Source organism: Eublepharis macularius, chromosome 12, assembly GCF_028583425.1.
Source record: "Eublepharis macularius isolate TG4126 chromosome 12, MPM_Emac_v1.0, whole genome shotgun sequence".
NCBI lineage: Eukaryota > Metazoa > Chordata > Lepidosauria > Squamata > Eublepharidae > Eublepharis > Eublepharis macularius.
In genome coordinates, this window is record NC_072801.1 from 19,368,276 (window position 1) to 19,385,282 (window position 17,007).

General features: G+C 42.8%; 1 protein-coding gene across 1 annotated transcript in view; it reads right to left on the reverse strand.

Annotated features, from left to right (window-relative positions):
- Window positions 1-17,007, reverse strand: part of SYT17 (synaptotagmin 17) — a 55,521-nt gene that overhangs the window by 777 nt on the left and 37,737 nt on the right. The gene's annotated exons all lie outside the window — the stretch shown is intronic.

Sequence of the window (17,007 nt, forward strand, 5' to 3'; positions counted from 1 at the left end):
GATGCCAGTGACTAAAAGGGAAGAGACACACTGTGGAGTAGAGGCTAGAATGCTGGGTTGGAGAGGCCTGGGTCATACCACCCACTTAAGCCTGAAGCTTAGACTGGTTTCTGGAAGAATCAGGTGCTCACTCGGCCATGGAAGCTGGCTGGGTTGACCTAAAGTCTAACCTCTCTCAGAGGGTCGTTGCTGCAAGGATCAAATGGAAGAGGCCCTTAGGGGAAGAATAAATATGCACCAGACAGTTCAATCTGGCATTTCTCAGTGTGGGCTCCCAGTTGACCCACCGTTTAAACCTCTTGGGGAAAATCAGGGAGGGAGCATACACAAGCCGTGATTATGATTTAGATTCACAACTAGAAAACAATCAAAGCTCGTCCTTTTCTCTCCCATAATGCCACCCCTCCTTCATAACGTAAAAAGGTATGATCAGTCTACTAGCAACAGGTAAGCATGAAGGGAAGACATCTGGAACCATTTATTTTAAAAAGAGCAAATGCAATTCCTTTAATCCTTCATTTTTCAATAGCTTGCTAGAAAGTGAGTCATTCTAGTGATAATTATCATGCTTCTTGATCTACCTCCCCCTGCCCCCCAAAATCAGGCATATACCAGGCCAAGCACACAGCAAAAAGCCCCAAACCCAACTACAAAGCCCTCATTTTCAGTCATTATCACCAGATTGGACTTGTTAAAACCTCCTGAAAAAATAACCATCCATTACCATTAACCCACCACAGTCCCCACGCAGCTGTAAATGTTAGTCCGCTCTGCAGGACAAAGATTCTTTAGGAATGGAGATGATGAGGTTTGAAGGAGGAAAGCAATGTGTAGAAGAGATCGCTGGAGAAATTCTTTTAGGAAGTTGAAACACAGGGAAATCAAAGATTGTGTCTTCATAAGTATAACTCTTCTACCACCTTTAAAACAGTTCTAGGCTGCAGGTTATTTTTAAATTGCCTTGAAAAGCCTTGAGAACCACTTTGGACTGTTTATACAAACTGTATGAGGCAGACTGTTCAAGTCTTCACTCAGCCATGCAAACCGATAGGCCAGTCACATGTATTCTGTCTCACCTACTATGCAGGGTTGTTGTGAGGATAAACTCTGAGGGAGGGCTGTCTATTCTGCCCTGAGCTCCTTGGAGAAATGATGGGATAAAAACATTTAAAAACTTCAAAGACCAAAGCACTGGGCTTTAATTTCTAATTCGGGGATCTGCAACATACGGCTCTTTCCAAAAGGACAGGAAGTCTTTAAGAAGGTATATTGGAGGCAGGATGCTAGAATAACCACTGTGTGACAGGAAAGGCAGGGCTGGAGGGCTCCGTAGAGATGATAAAGGCGCCAGTGAGCCAAATGTGAACCATGCAGATTTATGCCAGAGCACTAAAACAATCACACTGGGTGCCCCACGTATATTTATTATGAGACCTCGCATGTGCCACTTCCTAATAAAGGTGGCCTTTGGGAAACCATAATTGTTGGACCAGTGCGATCATCCTTCTTGTAGCATTGCTAATGGTGGGATAACAACTGTGGCACTAATGCAATTGTGTAGACTTCACCAGCAGCAGGGTCAGGTTTGAGCCTGACAGCAACAAGCCTAGCTTGATGACTTATGTCCTCAAAGGCTTTGGTTTGTTCGTGTGTGTGTGTACAGAATGTCTCCCTATTACATATTTTAAAACCCTCTAAATAATTGACCATATGGCTGTGAGTTACAGGCACAAGCCTAGCAAGTTACAACTGCATTGCCACCTGGAAAAATCAATAACAGAACAATCTGACATGGCTGTGCAGAGTGAACAAAATGCAATCTATGGCTGCCGCACACACATTGAACCAGAGAAGAATCTACTACAATCACCAAAGCTTCCATTAGACATACAGGGCCAGACTTAGCCTTTTTACCACCCAAGGCAAAAAAAGAGACAGAGCGAGCTGTGGATCAGTGGCAAAGCACCTGCTTTGCATGTGGAAGTTCACAGGTTCAGTTCCTAGCATCTTCATGTTAAAGGATCTCAGTTTACAGATACTGGGGGAAAACCTTTCTCCACAAGAAGGTCTTAGATTCAGTCCCTGACATTTTTCATTTATGTTAATTTTCTATCTCAAAAGAGTTCCAGATTTAACAATAAGTTCCATTCACTGGCAGGCTGTTCTGGATTCCCTAAAATCAACAGCACATCATCAACTTATGAATCTAGTGCAACTTCTCTTTCTCCAGTCCTTACTCCTTTCACTGTTTTTTATTTACACGGGTAAGTGGTTCAACAGCAAGGTTAAACACTTACGGGGGAACCCTACCCAGCTCTTCTCCCAATAGCAAAGAGTATTTAAGCAGTCCCATTAGTAATCACTTGCACCCTGGATTCTGTATTACTGAGTAATCTTGTCTGCTTAGCAAATTCCTGGGACAGGCCCATTGCTTCTAACACAGACTGTAAAAAAATAATACCATGATTTCTAGGAAAGACCCTGACCAGTGACAGAACCCAATGCAGGAAAGGCCACTTTCTACTAGTGGACATTGTATTAACCAGCAGGCAAAGTTGTTTGTGGCTGCTTTGCTCTCAGGACACACCCTGGAGCAAGGAAGCCACACTTTAGAATGGCCCATCTACTTGTGGACTTTCAGTGGCCTTCCCTAAGCCTCACACGTGAGGTATGAGAAGATCCACTGAGGGTTTCAAAAAGTAATTTCCCCCCTATTCTTTATTGCTTGAAGAAGTCTGGAAAGTTTGAAATTGTGTAATCTTATGGGCCCAGAGGGAAATTAAAAAAAGATTTATTAAGTTTTCAAATCTCATTATTTTTAAGTCCAAAGACTAGAGTTCTTTTTGTTAATATTTGCAGCTGGTTTTAGACTCAGAACATGTACACGGTGGTTCTGGAAAAGTTCAGAAATGTCTCTGATGCATTTCCGAACCCTGCAGTATCCAATGGCAACGTCAGCACCTGCCTTGACCCAGCTTTGGCTTGGGATGTAGAGTCCGCAGAAGAAAAGGCCGTTCAAGAGCTGAGGACCCCCTCCCTCCCACCCATAGTCCCCATATTCCAAACTACAGAGATCAGTTCCCTTAGAGGAAATAGCTGCTCTTGAGGGATGTCAGGTCCCTCCACCATCCCAGCCAAGGGAGGGGGCTGGCACTTACCGGGAGATTCTTCTTCGCATGCGCACAAAGTATGCACATGCTCCCGGTGCTCCTGTGATGATGTCACTTCCAGGAGGTGACACCATCATGCTGGCCACGGGTGTGCTCCTGTGCAAAGCATGGGGCCAATTCAGCCCATCGGGGCAAAAATTAGCCTCAGCGAAGTACGGGAGCACACCTGTGTCCAGCACGAAGTTGTCACTTTGGGAAGTAGAAAAGAGTCCAGCAGCACCTTCAAGACCAACCAACTTTATTGTGGCATAAGTTTTCAAGAACCACAGCTCTCTTCGTCAGATGCAGCTGCGGTTCTCGAAAGCTTATGCTACAATAAAGTTGGTTGGTCTTAAAGGTGCTGCTGGACTCTTTACTATTTTGCAACTACAGACTAACACGGCTAACTCTTCTGGGACTTTGGGAAGTGATGTTGTTACACCCCGCTGGGAGCACGCCCGGTGCATGCCTGGTTGCCTGCCGGTAGTGGGTGATCACCAGGGGGTTTGTCACCTCTTGTTGCTCGCCAGCAATTGGCTGGCAATGGGGCAAACCCCCGAGAGATTGGCCACCACCAGCAGGCAACTGGGAAGCCTATTCCTGTTGTATGGTGGACTCAATGGCATTATGCCCTGCTGAGGTCCCTCCCCAGACCCCACCCTCGCCAGGCTCCATTCCCAAATCTCCAGGAATTTTCCAATCTGGAGCTGGCAACCCTACTTGGTAGTCAGTTCAGCAAGCAGACCAGGAATCCCACGGGTGGGCCCTGCAGGAATTCCAGAGTCTCAGAGCCAAGCACGCAGCAGCAGGCCACTCTCCCAAAACGCAGCACCCTTGTAGCTCAATGGCTGCAAGCCACACTTTCCCCCCCAGCTAGCTCCGACATTTCAGAACCTGACTTTTTGCATCGCTTTTTGCATTTGTGAGGATAGGGGAACAACTTGTCAAACTGCTTTAATTCCCCACCATGGCAAGTGTGACAAGTTCCAGAAGCCTGGAACAGCTAATGATCAACTTAGCAAATCGTCATTGCCCTTGCAAACGGTCCAGTCACACCAGGGCCTGTAACATCTGGGGCAGCACTTAACACTCCGTTCCTGGCAATCTCCATCTCACGGGGGAACCAGCCATGTCCCTGGGTGGTCTCTATGACCTGCTTTCTAAGGGTGGACGGGAACTTCCTCTTTGATCAAGGGATTCGTTTTGTGACATTTTATGTTTCCTGTCCTCAGTTTTCATTCATGTAATAATCCATTCTATCAACTGGACGGGGTTGATTCAAGTTCCAGCTCTGCAAACAAATCTTGCAGTGGTCTCAGGGTTTGCACCAGGTCTATTTGATGCATTTTTACTCCACCTCTTGTCTAAAGGCAATGCAGGAGAGCCACTTTATTATTCAATACAGGGATGAATGTTTCCTTCAACAGGGATATTTGCAATAGAAATCAATATTCCATTACGAGAGGTGGTGAAAAGTGCCCTTAAGTCATAGCTGACTTATGGCAACCCCTGGTGGGGTTTTCATGCCAAGAGACTAACAGAGGTGGGTTACCATTGCCTACCTCTACAACCCTGGTCTTCCTTGGAGGTCTCCCCTCCAATTACTAACCAAGGCTGACCCTGCTTAGCTTCTGAGATCTGATGAGATCAAGCTCACCTGGGCTATCCAAGTCAGGGTATTTCATTACATACCAGCCAGCCAAACAATGCATCTTAGAAACAAGTGCAAAATCGCCTCCAGAAAATACCTCCCAAGTAAAAAGAGCATATGCTTAAAACTCACTATGCTATAACTTCGGAATGTCTGGGAAATGACGTATGTTATATTCAGTTACTACATAGGCTTTTTCCAAGAAGTTAAGGAACAGATGTGCCGTAAATTGATGCTGTCACAAAGACTGGATTTCTTGGAACACCAAGAACTTCCCCTTGTGAGGATAGGGGAACAACTTTAAAATGCTGATATCCTCAAATAGAAACAGGAGGATGAGCGGGGGGGGGGGGACACCCTGAAAACTCTGGCGCTGTCCTGTGAAAAGTCATAAGCATGCTCGGCCTCGAGCAGACTCAATTACTGCTGTTATTTAAGAGTGAAGTTGGTGACTGAAAATCACAGAAGCAGCAAAGCAAAATCCCCCCCCCCCCGCCGGCTCACTGATGGCTACAGTGTCAGACAATGGCTATCTGAGAGAGTACACAGAACCTATAGTACATATCAGGACTTTGCTAATCCATGAAAAATGGACAGGGTAGGTATGTGATACCCCCAAATAGTTCAGAGAGCCTTGATTCTGGTATCCCATGGGTCCATTTGGTATACTGGATTAGGTAGGCATTTAGTTATAACACCTGTGCTGTTAAAACTAAACTAAAATCAAGCGTTGCAACCACCCACCGAGAATTGGAATTTACTACCAGCAGTAAGTTTTACTTTCAGGTGCTTCAGTTAAGAGAGCCGGTCAGGGTACCAATATATAACTTGGTTAGTTTCCAATCTCAAACTACCCTACTCCTACTCCCCTCCCTCTTTGAGGAGGGGGTCTTTGCAGCTCTGAACACCGTTCTTTAGAAGGACCGTTTGGCACTCTTGCCGACAGTTCAAATGCCTAGAGAAGGCTTATTTCATTTTGTCCTTCTTCAACTGAGACTTGTGTTGGCTTCAATTTCAGTGAGGGTTCTGAGGGTTGGCTTTGTTCGTAGATGAAACTGGGTGCATTCTAGTGAGATGGTGAGAATTATTTCCTCCTGCTATTACTTTGCCGCACTGAATTTTTGGCTCCAATTTTTAATTGCTGCTCTTCACATTTTAACGCTGCTTATTTGAGTGCAATTAGTTTTGATTTATTCTATAATTTAATTGTGAGCTGCTTTGGACCCATCATATAATTGAGAAAGCAGGAAACAAATACTTCCAACAAATGGTAAGTGAGAGCTGTTCTCTCCTCATGACTTGGACAATGGGATGAGATAAGCTTAGCCGAACCCTCCCCTCCCCTCATGCCAGCAAGTCAATAATCCTGACATAAGATAAAGAACATCAATCTGCGGTGGGAGAAATAAAAGTAAATGCTGTTTCTAGCTTACAAAACTTGCCCTTCATTGTTGTACAAGGGAGACATTTATGTCTAATCAGTGACCAAACAAGAGCAAGGTTTATAGCCAACAGTACTTTAAAGACCAACTAGATTTCCAAGGTATGAGCTTTGACTCTCAAAACATACTTTGGAAATCTAGCTGGTCTTTAAGGTGTGACTGGACGCTGATCTTGCTCTTCGACTACAAAACTAACACAGCTACCCACCTAAAAACTACCTTGGTAACCAAAGACGTTCATAACAAAAAAGCAGGAAAAATCAAGGTTCCTTGGTGTTCTCTTCAACTCTATGGCTGAAAACTATGGCCCCAACATCAAATCCCCTAACAATAGATTTTAGATGTATTCAACCATTACCAAGTCTACCTCTCCCCAGGGCTTTTTTTCAGCGGGAACGCGGGGGAATGGAGTTCCGGAACCTCTTGAAAATGGTCACATGGCTGGTGGCCCCACCCCCTGATCTCCAGACAGAGGGGAGTTTAGATTGCCCTCCACACTGCTCGGCAGCGCAGAGGGCAATCTAAACTCCCCTCTGTCTGGAGATCAGGGGGCGGGGCCACCAGCCATGTGACCATTTTCTCCAAGGGCAACCCACTGTGTTCCACCACCTCTTTCCCCAGAAGAAAAGCCCTGCCTGTCCCCCATATGCATTTTTGACAGCCATGTTCTGGGAATTCCCCACTGGGAACAAATTCTCAGGTATGTTCAGGCCTAAATCAGTTCAGGACCACAGGAAATGAGAAATGCAGTTTTCTTGACCTGAAATGCCCCCAGCACGAGAAAGTTTCCCCAATAGGGAAATTAGTTGTTCCCCAAGGCCATTTTAGATTGGTAAAACTGCACTGGGGGGAGTGTATTAAACTCTCTCCTCCTGTGCTGTGATCCCAATATGAATCTAGCCTGGTGCCTGGCTCTCTGCTGCTGGCCCAGGGCTGGGAAGCTGAGGAACCTGGCGGTGAATCTATGTCTGAGCCTTCAGAGACTGCCTCCTCCTGCAGTGCCTCTGCCACTGGCTGTGGATCTGGGTCAGGTTGGCCAGCTGCCTCTTCCTCAGAAGAGTCCTCTGTGTCTCTCTTCTCTGCTGGGCTGGGTTGGTCCATGACAGGGGGATACCAAATGCCAACTTGTATCGCTTCCTGGGAATAACAGGAAGAGAAGGACTGACTCACAAGGGAATGGAAAGAGATAGAAGATAAATTCCCTTGAGACAAGGGGAAAGAGGTCAACTTTTGGAGCTCCCTTTTGGCTTATTCCATTTGAGAATAACTGGTAGGAAGGTACTCTCACATCTGGGCTCCATCCTGATGGCTGCCATTACCACATGGAGCTAAGGGCAGGCAACTTGGACAAAGGGCTAAACTACAAGTGATAAATGACACAGGTTGGACACTTGTCAGCTTCCCTCAAGTTTTTATGGGAAATGTAGGCATCCTGGTCTTGCAGCTTGGCTCTCCGACTGCTGTCCAATGGACTTTTCAACTGTCACTTGTCCAACATTCCGCCAAGCTGCCTACATTTCCCATCAAGACTTGAGGGAAACTATAATGCCTAAAGTAAGCTCAGATCATAATCCAATCATGTGGAGATTTGGTAAAAACAATAAAAGAAGAGGATGGAGAATAAACAAAGACCTACTACAATCGGTAGAGAATGTTGAGTTGCTGCGGACAGAGACCAAATTTTTTGTACAAAGTAATCTGAATAAAGAGGTGTCGACTAATAAGGTTTGGGACACATATAAAGCTGTGATTAGAGGCATACTGATGGACTTGAACGCAAGAGCTAGGAAGAAAAAAGAGGAGAAAAGATTGGAAATTATGGAAAAAATAAAAGCCAAAGAGGTACAACTTAAGAAAAGACCAGGGAAAAAGAAAATTTACCAGGATATCAGAATACTGCAAGAACAGTTGGCGGCAATGAACAACAAAGAAAAAGAATGGAACTTGAAGAGAATGAATCAGAAGTCGTTTGAAGGGGCAAATAAACCTGGGAGATACTTGGCGTGGCAATTAAAAAAAAGGAAGGAGAAGAAAACCATAACTAGAATTCGAGAAGATGATAAAATATTTATGGATCAAGCTGCCATCAGCAGAGCCTTTTTTAAATTTTACGCCAAACTGTATCAAAGAAAAGAGGTGAATAAAGAATCCATAGTCGAGTATTTAGATAAGATGAAACTTCCGGCAATTTCTGAAGAATGGAAAGACAAATTAAATGGTGAAACGACAGAGGAAGAAATAAAAGAGGCAATACAGTCAACGAAATTAGGGAAGGCCCCGGGACCAGATGGACTAACGGCAAAATTCTACAAAGTGATGGCTAATGAATTAGTACCCTTTTTAAAAGAAGTGTTGAATGGAGCTATGCAAGGTCAAAGGATTCCTGAGACGAGGAATGAAGTCAATATTTCATTGATTCCGAAAGAGGGGCAAGATGTGACTAATGTTAGAAATTATAGATCAATTTCGTTATTGAACAATGACTATAAAATCTTTGCAAAGGTATTGGCAGAAAAAATAAAAGGATGGTTGTCGGAATTTATCGCAGAAGAACAGGTTGGGTTTTTACCCAATAGACAAATTAAGGACAACTTAAGGACAGTGATAAATGCTATTGAGTACTATGACAAACATTGTGACAGGGAAGTTGGTTTTTTCTTCGTAGATGCTGAAAAAGCATTTGACAATTTGAACTGGGACTTTATGTTTGCCACTATGGGAAAGCTGCAAATGGGAGAAAAGTTCATACAAGCGGTTAAAGAAATCTACAAAGACCAATGTGCAACAATTGTAGTTAATGATGACTTGACAAAAAGACTGAAAATAAGTAAAGGTACGAGACAAGGCTGCCCTCTATCTCCATTGTTGTTTATTTTAATTTTGGAAATATTGATGATCCAGATTCGGGAAGACGAGGCAATTCGAGGTATTAAAATAAAGGAATTTACCTCCAAGGTCAGGGCATTTGCGGACAATATAATGTTAATAGTAGAGGATCCAATTGATAATATGCCAAAGGTAATAAAGGAAATAAAAGAATTTGGAGATCTGGCTGGTTTCTATGTAAATAAAAAGAAATCGAAGATATTATGTAAAAACATGACTAAACAGAAGCAACAGGAGCTGATGGAGATTACAGACTGTGAGGTGACAAACAAAGTAAAATATCTTGGTATTGAACTAACTGCCAAAAATATAGACTTATTTAAGAATAACTATGAGAAATTGTGGATACAAATAGAGAGAGACTTGATAAAATGGAATAAACTGAATTTATCATGGTTGAGAAGAAATGCGGCAGTAAAGATGAATGTCTTACCGCGAGTGATGTTCCTGTTGCAAACAATTCCAATTATACGAGACTCCAAACAATTTGACAAATGGCAAAGGAAAATTTCTGACTTTGTGTGGGCAGGGAAAAAACCACGTGTAAAAATGAAAGTGTTGCAGGATGCGAAGGAGAGAGGTGGTTTACAGCTGCCCAATATAAGACTATATTATGAAGCGGTATGTTTGACATGGGTGAAGGATTGGATAACATTGAAAAGTTGCTGGCCTTGGAAGGACATAAAAAAATATTTGGGTGGCACGCATATCTGTGGTATGATAAAATAAAAGCGGACTCTATGTTTCTGCATCATTATATTAGGAGAAGCCTTTTTACCATTTGGAAGAAGTATAAGATTCACATGAAAGAGGGAATTCCTTCATGGGTAGTTCCGTATGAAGTAATAGACCCGAAAACTGTTGATAGTGAACAGCAATGTTTAACTTATAAGGAGATAATACAGATACAACATTCAGTACCCAAAATTAAAACAGAAGAAGAATTGTCTCCTAGTTATGGATGGTTTCAATATAGACAGATCAGAGATCTTTACAATTCAGACTGCCTAAGGGGAGGAATATGGATGGAAAACTCCAAATTAGAGGAAGTGATTTCACAAGAAGGTAAAAAAGAAATTTCTAAGATTTATAAAATACTCTTAAAATAGCATACTGAAGATGAGACTGTAAAAGTCCAGATGGTGAAATGGGCAATAAATTTTCACAAAGAAATAACAATGGAAGCATGGGAGCATTTGTGGAAAAATACGCTAAAAATTTCAACATGTACCAATATCAAAGAGAATGTCTACAAAATGATATATAGATGGTACTTGACACCAAAGAAAATTGTGCTTGGAAATACAAATATGTCGGATAAGTGTTGGAAATGTAAAAAGCACGAAGGATCGCTATATCATATGTGGTGGACTTGTGAAGTAGCTAAGCAATATTGGGGAGATATAATCGAAGTAATAAATGAGATTTTACAAATACAAATAAACAAGAACCCAGAATTGTTGCTACTGAACTTGGGAATGGAAAGTGTTCCAACGCAGTACAGGACATTGCTATTTTATATGACAACAGCAGCAAGACTTTTGTATGCGCAGAAATGGAAAGTGCAAGAAGTACCAACTATAGAAGATTGGATTTACAAATTGCTATACATGGCAGAGATGGAAAAAATGACAAGAAAACTTAAAGATATTGATCCAGGACAATACATTGCAGACTGGGGGAAGTTGAAACAATACTTAGAAAAAAAATGGGATGTGAAAGGAGAACTGTGGCAGTTTGAGAACTACTAAAATGAGATATTGTAAATGAAAGAGAGAAGTGACTTTACCATTAGGGGGGAATTTAGCTATTAGAAACTAAGCTAGTTTTATGTGTAAGAAAACTCTAGATAGAATGATTAACTATGAGATAAAGGGATATATATAAGTTAGTATTATGTGCAAGGAATTTTATTTAGATATAGTTAATTAATGAGAAGTATAATAAATATTGTAATGGATTTTTATAGAATACAGTATAATATAGTATATAATAGTATAGTATACAATAGAATTGGAATATGCTTAGAATAAGAGTTAGGATATATATTAGGGAAGAATATTAATGAAAATAAGTTCAGTAATAAGAGAGATTAGGGGTTGGAAAGCTGCTGGAAGTCGATAAGGGAGGGGGGAAGGGGGTCATAATTAATTAACAGGAGATTGATTGTATGTATACATTTTTTAAATTTAATAATAATAACATTCGATTTATATACCGCCCTTCAGGACAACTTAATGCCCACTCAGAGCGGTTTACAAAGTGTTATTATTACCCCACAACAATCACCCTGTGAGGTGGGTGGGGCTAAGAGAGCTCAAGAGAACTATGACTCGCCCAAGGTCACCCAGCTGGCTTTGTGGAGGAGTGGGGAATCAAACCCGGCTCTCCAGATTAGAGTCCCGTGCTCTTAACCACTACACCAAACTGGCTCTCCAATAAAAAATTGGGCTCACCAATAAAAAATTTTTAAAAAAAAGACTTGAGGGAAGCTGACAAGTGTCCAACCTCTCACGGTAACGGATAGCTGACAGAATGATGTAACTTTAAAAGTAAAGAGACTACCTTACAACAATAACAACAGTCAGTGTACGTCTAGAGGAGGGACAGAAGACTGCATGCATGTGTCTTTACTTTATACCCTTGTGCAATCCGTTGCTGTGCAGGGTATGTGTATGGACATTACTTTAAATGGTGCAAGTTTGTTCTTCCCACTAGACCATATTGCTAAAAAGTCGGCAGGGGAGAAAGGCAGTTGCTAGATTCCCAAGTAACTTATCTGCACAAGTGGGAAGCGCAGGCACTAGGTAGAGCCTGAAAATGTGGAGCGCTGGAGGAGTACCAGCCTTTTAGCAGGAGATACTCTAAATGACCAGCAGGTGGCACTGTAGATACCTAGAGTGAAGCAAGGACCCCTCCAGGAGTCAGGTGGGCTCAGAAGGAGGAAAGCTGGAATAATAAACAGGTCTCTTTATTATCCAGTTCCGGGTGGGAAAGAAAGATGCTTGGAGTCAGTGCTCTGTTTAGAGATTGCTAATTTTAACTTACTTTAATTTATCTTTTAAATTTTAATTTATCTCTTTATTTTATCTTTTTTAATGTAACTTTTGTCTATGTAGTTTTATCTCTTTCACACATTTTAGTTTTAGCCTTTGTTTTGTTTTAGTGATGGAGTGGGAGTGGATGGTGGTTGAGGGAAGGGTATTTACTATTTAGTTGATTCTACTATCTATTCGTTACTACTTTATTATTCCTTAATATTATCTATTTTGTTTTGTTTTTAGGCTCGAGGTAGCTTCTCTTCCCGTTGATGTTTTGTATACATTCTGTGAAGCTGTTGAGAAGTTAGCCATGTTAGTCTGTAGTTGCAAAATAGTAAAGAGTCCAGTAGCACCTTTAAGACGAACTAACTTTATAGTAGCATAAGCTTTCGAGAACCACAGTTCTCTTCGTCAGATGCAACTTTATTGGAGCATAAGCTTTCAAGAACCACAGCTCTCTTCGTCAGATGCATTCATGCAGCTGGACTCTTTTACTATTTTATGAAGATGTAAACGATAAGTGTAGTTTAATTAGCTCTAGGTGTGCTGGGGCAGGGGAAGCAGCTGGTGTAGAGATAAAGATTGAGCACCAGTGAAAAAGAGAGATTTCCTCTCCTCCTCTTTTATAGCTGTTGTTTTCTTTACAGTTTAGTTACTTATATTCCATCTTGCATTCTATAGAGTTTCTTTGCTTTTTTCCCCCTTTCTTTTCCATATGTGTATGGTGTTATTAAGACTATTGATATTATACCTTTGAGGATATATCTTTTAGTCGAGTAGCTGGTGGTGAGACTATAGGGACAAAGAGGGCTTTACCTTTTAATGACACCACCACCCTTTCCTAAACAAAGTAAAATAGATGATTATTTTTGTACGGTAGCTTCTTCGGTACCTGTAACAAATAGATAGAGTTTTCTTAATAATGACGTGCCAGCTTCTTCTGAGTGTGGGAAGTGAATTGAAAGGTCTGAAATATTTTATGTGCCTTTACTATCTTCATGTGATTTGTACTGTATTCTCAGGTGCACTTACTATATTCTCACTATGCAAAGCAAAGAGGGAACTGTGAGGTGCAGTAATCACAGAGACAGAGAGAGAGACAGACACTAAGCCACTCAGGTGATGCTGCAAGGGAAAGTACTGAAGTACCAGTTGCCTACACATATACTAGGCTAGGTTACTGAGAAATATATATATACATATATCTATACACACATATTGCTATAATTAGGAGTTAGTAAGAGAAGCCTCCTTTGGGGGGCCAATTGGGCTTAATTGTGCTAAAGCAGCTGTAGCATTCAGCAAAAAGACTGGCCAGGGAGGGGGCCAGAGAAAGCTACTTTGAGGGGCGAAAGAACAATAGCCGAACTATGATCAGAAAAACCAGGCAGATGGCAAGAGGAGAAAGCTACAGTTGGAATGCAGGGAAGGGCGGGGGGGGGGGGGAGAGAGCCATAATCAACTCAGCAGAAAAAAACAAGCTTGCTTCAGCTTTCCTATCAGTAGAGCCTCAAGGTTTCTGAAGTCCTCCCATGACAGTTAGGCACCAGATATGGGGTTCTTGGATAGCATCAAACGCATTTCAGAGGAGGGGAGATTGCTCCCACAATATGCACAAATGGGAGATTGTTTGCTTAATAATCACAAAAGCGATACACTCTCAATAGGACAGGAACTGATAACAACTCTATGGATGGGAAAGTAACAAGGGAAGATGTTCTTTGACATTATAAACAATATCTCTTGAGGTGATAAGTGATGTTAATTGAAAAGTATGCATGGCTAATGATGACCAAAATTGTTCTTCCAATGCGAGACCGCCAGATCATTGGCGTGGTCGCTTGCAAGGACCCCAAGATTGTAATCTGTGCTAATGAGCCAAAGGGTACAAAATGTCTTGCATGACCACTGGTGCCCTGATGAGCAACGGACACAGAGGGGTCTTTACTTTCTGTGTTACTGTCCTCCTCAACATTTAAATAAATGTTGTAAGTTTTGCTGTCACTCAAAGGACTCCTTGTGTGTCTCTTCTTCAATTGGCCGAGGGACACTCGGTCCACCGGTTGTGTGGAACATGAGGATACTATAGTGAAAGAACTATCTCCTTTCCCCCCTTGACTAGGGAAGAAAAGGGTTTTTAATTTGTCTAGTGATTGCCTTCCTTGTGAGAATTGGGGAGCTTTTGATTATAATATGCTTGTCACTCAAACCCTTTTAATAGAATCATAGAATCATAGAGTTGGAAGGGGCCATACAGGCCATCTAGTCCAACCCCCTGCCCAGCACAGGATCAGCCTAAAGCATCTCTGACAAGTATTCATCCAGCCTCTTCTTGAAAACTGCCAGTGAGGGGGAGCTCACCACCTCCCTAGGCAGCTGATTCCACTTTTGAACTACTCTGACCATGAAAAAGTTCTTCCTAATATCCAGCCGGTACCTTTGTGCATGTAATTTAAGACCATTGCTTCGCGTCCTACCCGCTGCTGCCAACTGGAACAGCTCCTTGCCCTCCTCCAAATGACAGCCTTTTAAATATTTAAAGAGAGCAATTATGTCCCCCCTCAACCTCCTCTTCTCCAAACGAAACATTCCCAAGGCCCTTAGCCTTTCATCGTAAGGTTTAGTCTCCAGACCCCTGATCATCCTTGTCGCTCTCCTCAGCACCCTCTCGATTTTGGCCACATCCTTTTTGAAGTGAGGCCTCCAGAACTGCACACAATACTCCAGGTGTGGCCTGACCAAGGCAGTATAGAGAGAGGCTATGATCTCCTGCGATTTCGATGCTATGGCCCCTTTGATACAACCCAAGATTGAATTAGCCTTTTTTTGCCACCACATCACACTGACTGCTCATATTTAGTTTACAGTCCACTCTTACCCCAAGATCCCTTTCGCATATACTACTGCCCAGAAGTGTATCCCCCATCCAGTATTTGTGCTTCCCATTTTTGTGGCCCAGATGTAATACTATGCACGTGTCTTTGTTGAATTGCATCCTATTCACAGCTGCCCACTTCTCCAGAGTATTCAGGTCTTGTTGAATTTTAATTCTATCTTCTTGAGTGTTTGCTACTCCTCCCAATTTGGTATCATCAGCAAATTTAATGAGCTGCCCTTCCACTCCTTCATCCAGATCATTGATAAAAATATTGAAAAGTACCGGGCCCAAAACCAAGCCCTGCAGCACCCCACTGGACACCTCCCTCCAATCTGATGAAACGCCGTTGACCACCACTCTTTGAGTGCAGTCCTCTAACCAGTTCCCTATCCACCGAACTGTCCTATAGTCCATTCCACAGTCTTCCAGTTTGCCCATCAGAATGTCATGGGGGACCTTATCAAAAGCTTTACTGAAATCCAGATAAATCACGTCAACAGAGTTCCCCCGATCCAGTAAGCTACTCACTCGATCAAAGAAGGAAACCAGGTTGGTCTGGCAAGATCTGTTAGGAACAAAACCATGCTGACTTCCCCAGATCACTGAGCAGTCCTTCAAATGCTTACAGATTGATCCCTTTAAGATCTGTTCTAATATCTTCCCAGCAACAGAAGTCAGACTGACCGGCCTGTAGTTTCCCGGGTCATCCTGCTTCCCTTTCTTAAAGATTGGGATAACATTTGCTCTTCTCCAATCTTGTGGCAATCCCCAGTCCTCCAGGAGGCCTTGAAGATGATGGGCAGGGGTTCTGCAAGTTCTCTAGAAAGTTCTTTCAGCACTCTTGGGTGCACCCCATCCGGCCCAGGGGATTTGTATTCATCCAATGCAGCCAGATGCCTCTCCACAACCTCTCTGTCAATGTCAATTAGCCACTCAGGTGTCCTGCCACATTTTCTACTATCTCTAGATGTGCCTGAGTTCTTCAGGGAGAAAACAGAGGCAAAAGTCATTAAGCCTGTCTGCTTTTTCTCTGTCCTGCATCAGTTTCTCCATCTACTCCCAACAGCGGTCCAATTGCCTCTTTTACCTTGTGTTTGCCTCTCACATATCTGTAGAAGTTTTTATTGTAGTGAGCCCTCCTGGCCAGACCCAGCTCGTACTGAGCTTTGGCCTCTCTGATGGCTGATCTGCAGTGCCTAGTAACCCTCATATACGCCTCTTTAGACGTCTGTCCTCTCCATTTCCTGAACATTTCCTTTTTCTCTCTTAGCTTATTCTGGAGCTCTCTGTACATCCACATCAGTTTCTTGGAGCTCTTACCATGTTTCCATCTTGCTGGGATAGTGAGGGCTTGAGCTTGCAAAAGTTTGTGTTTGAGAAGGGCCCACCTTTCACTCGCTCCTTTCCCTTCCAGCACACTCCCCCACAGAATGACTCTCATCAAGCCTCTGAGTTCATCAAAGTTGGCCCTACAAAAATCTAACCTACGAGTCTGGCTACAAACTTCCTTGGCTCCCCACAGCAACTGGAATTCAAGGAGGACATGGTCACTTCCCCCTAAGGTCTCCACCACCTTCATCTCACCTACCAATTCTTCCCTGTTGGTTAATATCAAGTCTAGTATGGCCGAGCCACTTGTAGCTTCCTCCAACTTTTGAAAAAGGAAGTTATTGGCCAGGCAGGTCAGGAAATTCCATGATTCATGACGCTTTGCTGAGCCTGTCTCCCAGCACACATCAGGGAAGTTGAAGTCACCCATAATTACAAGGTTCTGATGTCTGGATACTCTACCAATCTGTTCAAAGAGGGCAGCATCGGTTTCTTCTTGCTGGTCAGGTGGTCTGTAGCAGACTCCAACAATAATACCTTTTGTCCTTCCTCCCCTTATTTCTACCCATATGCTTTCCACCGGGCTGTCTGCCCCATTCTCCATAACTTCTTGACAATCAAGCCCTCTCCT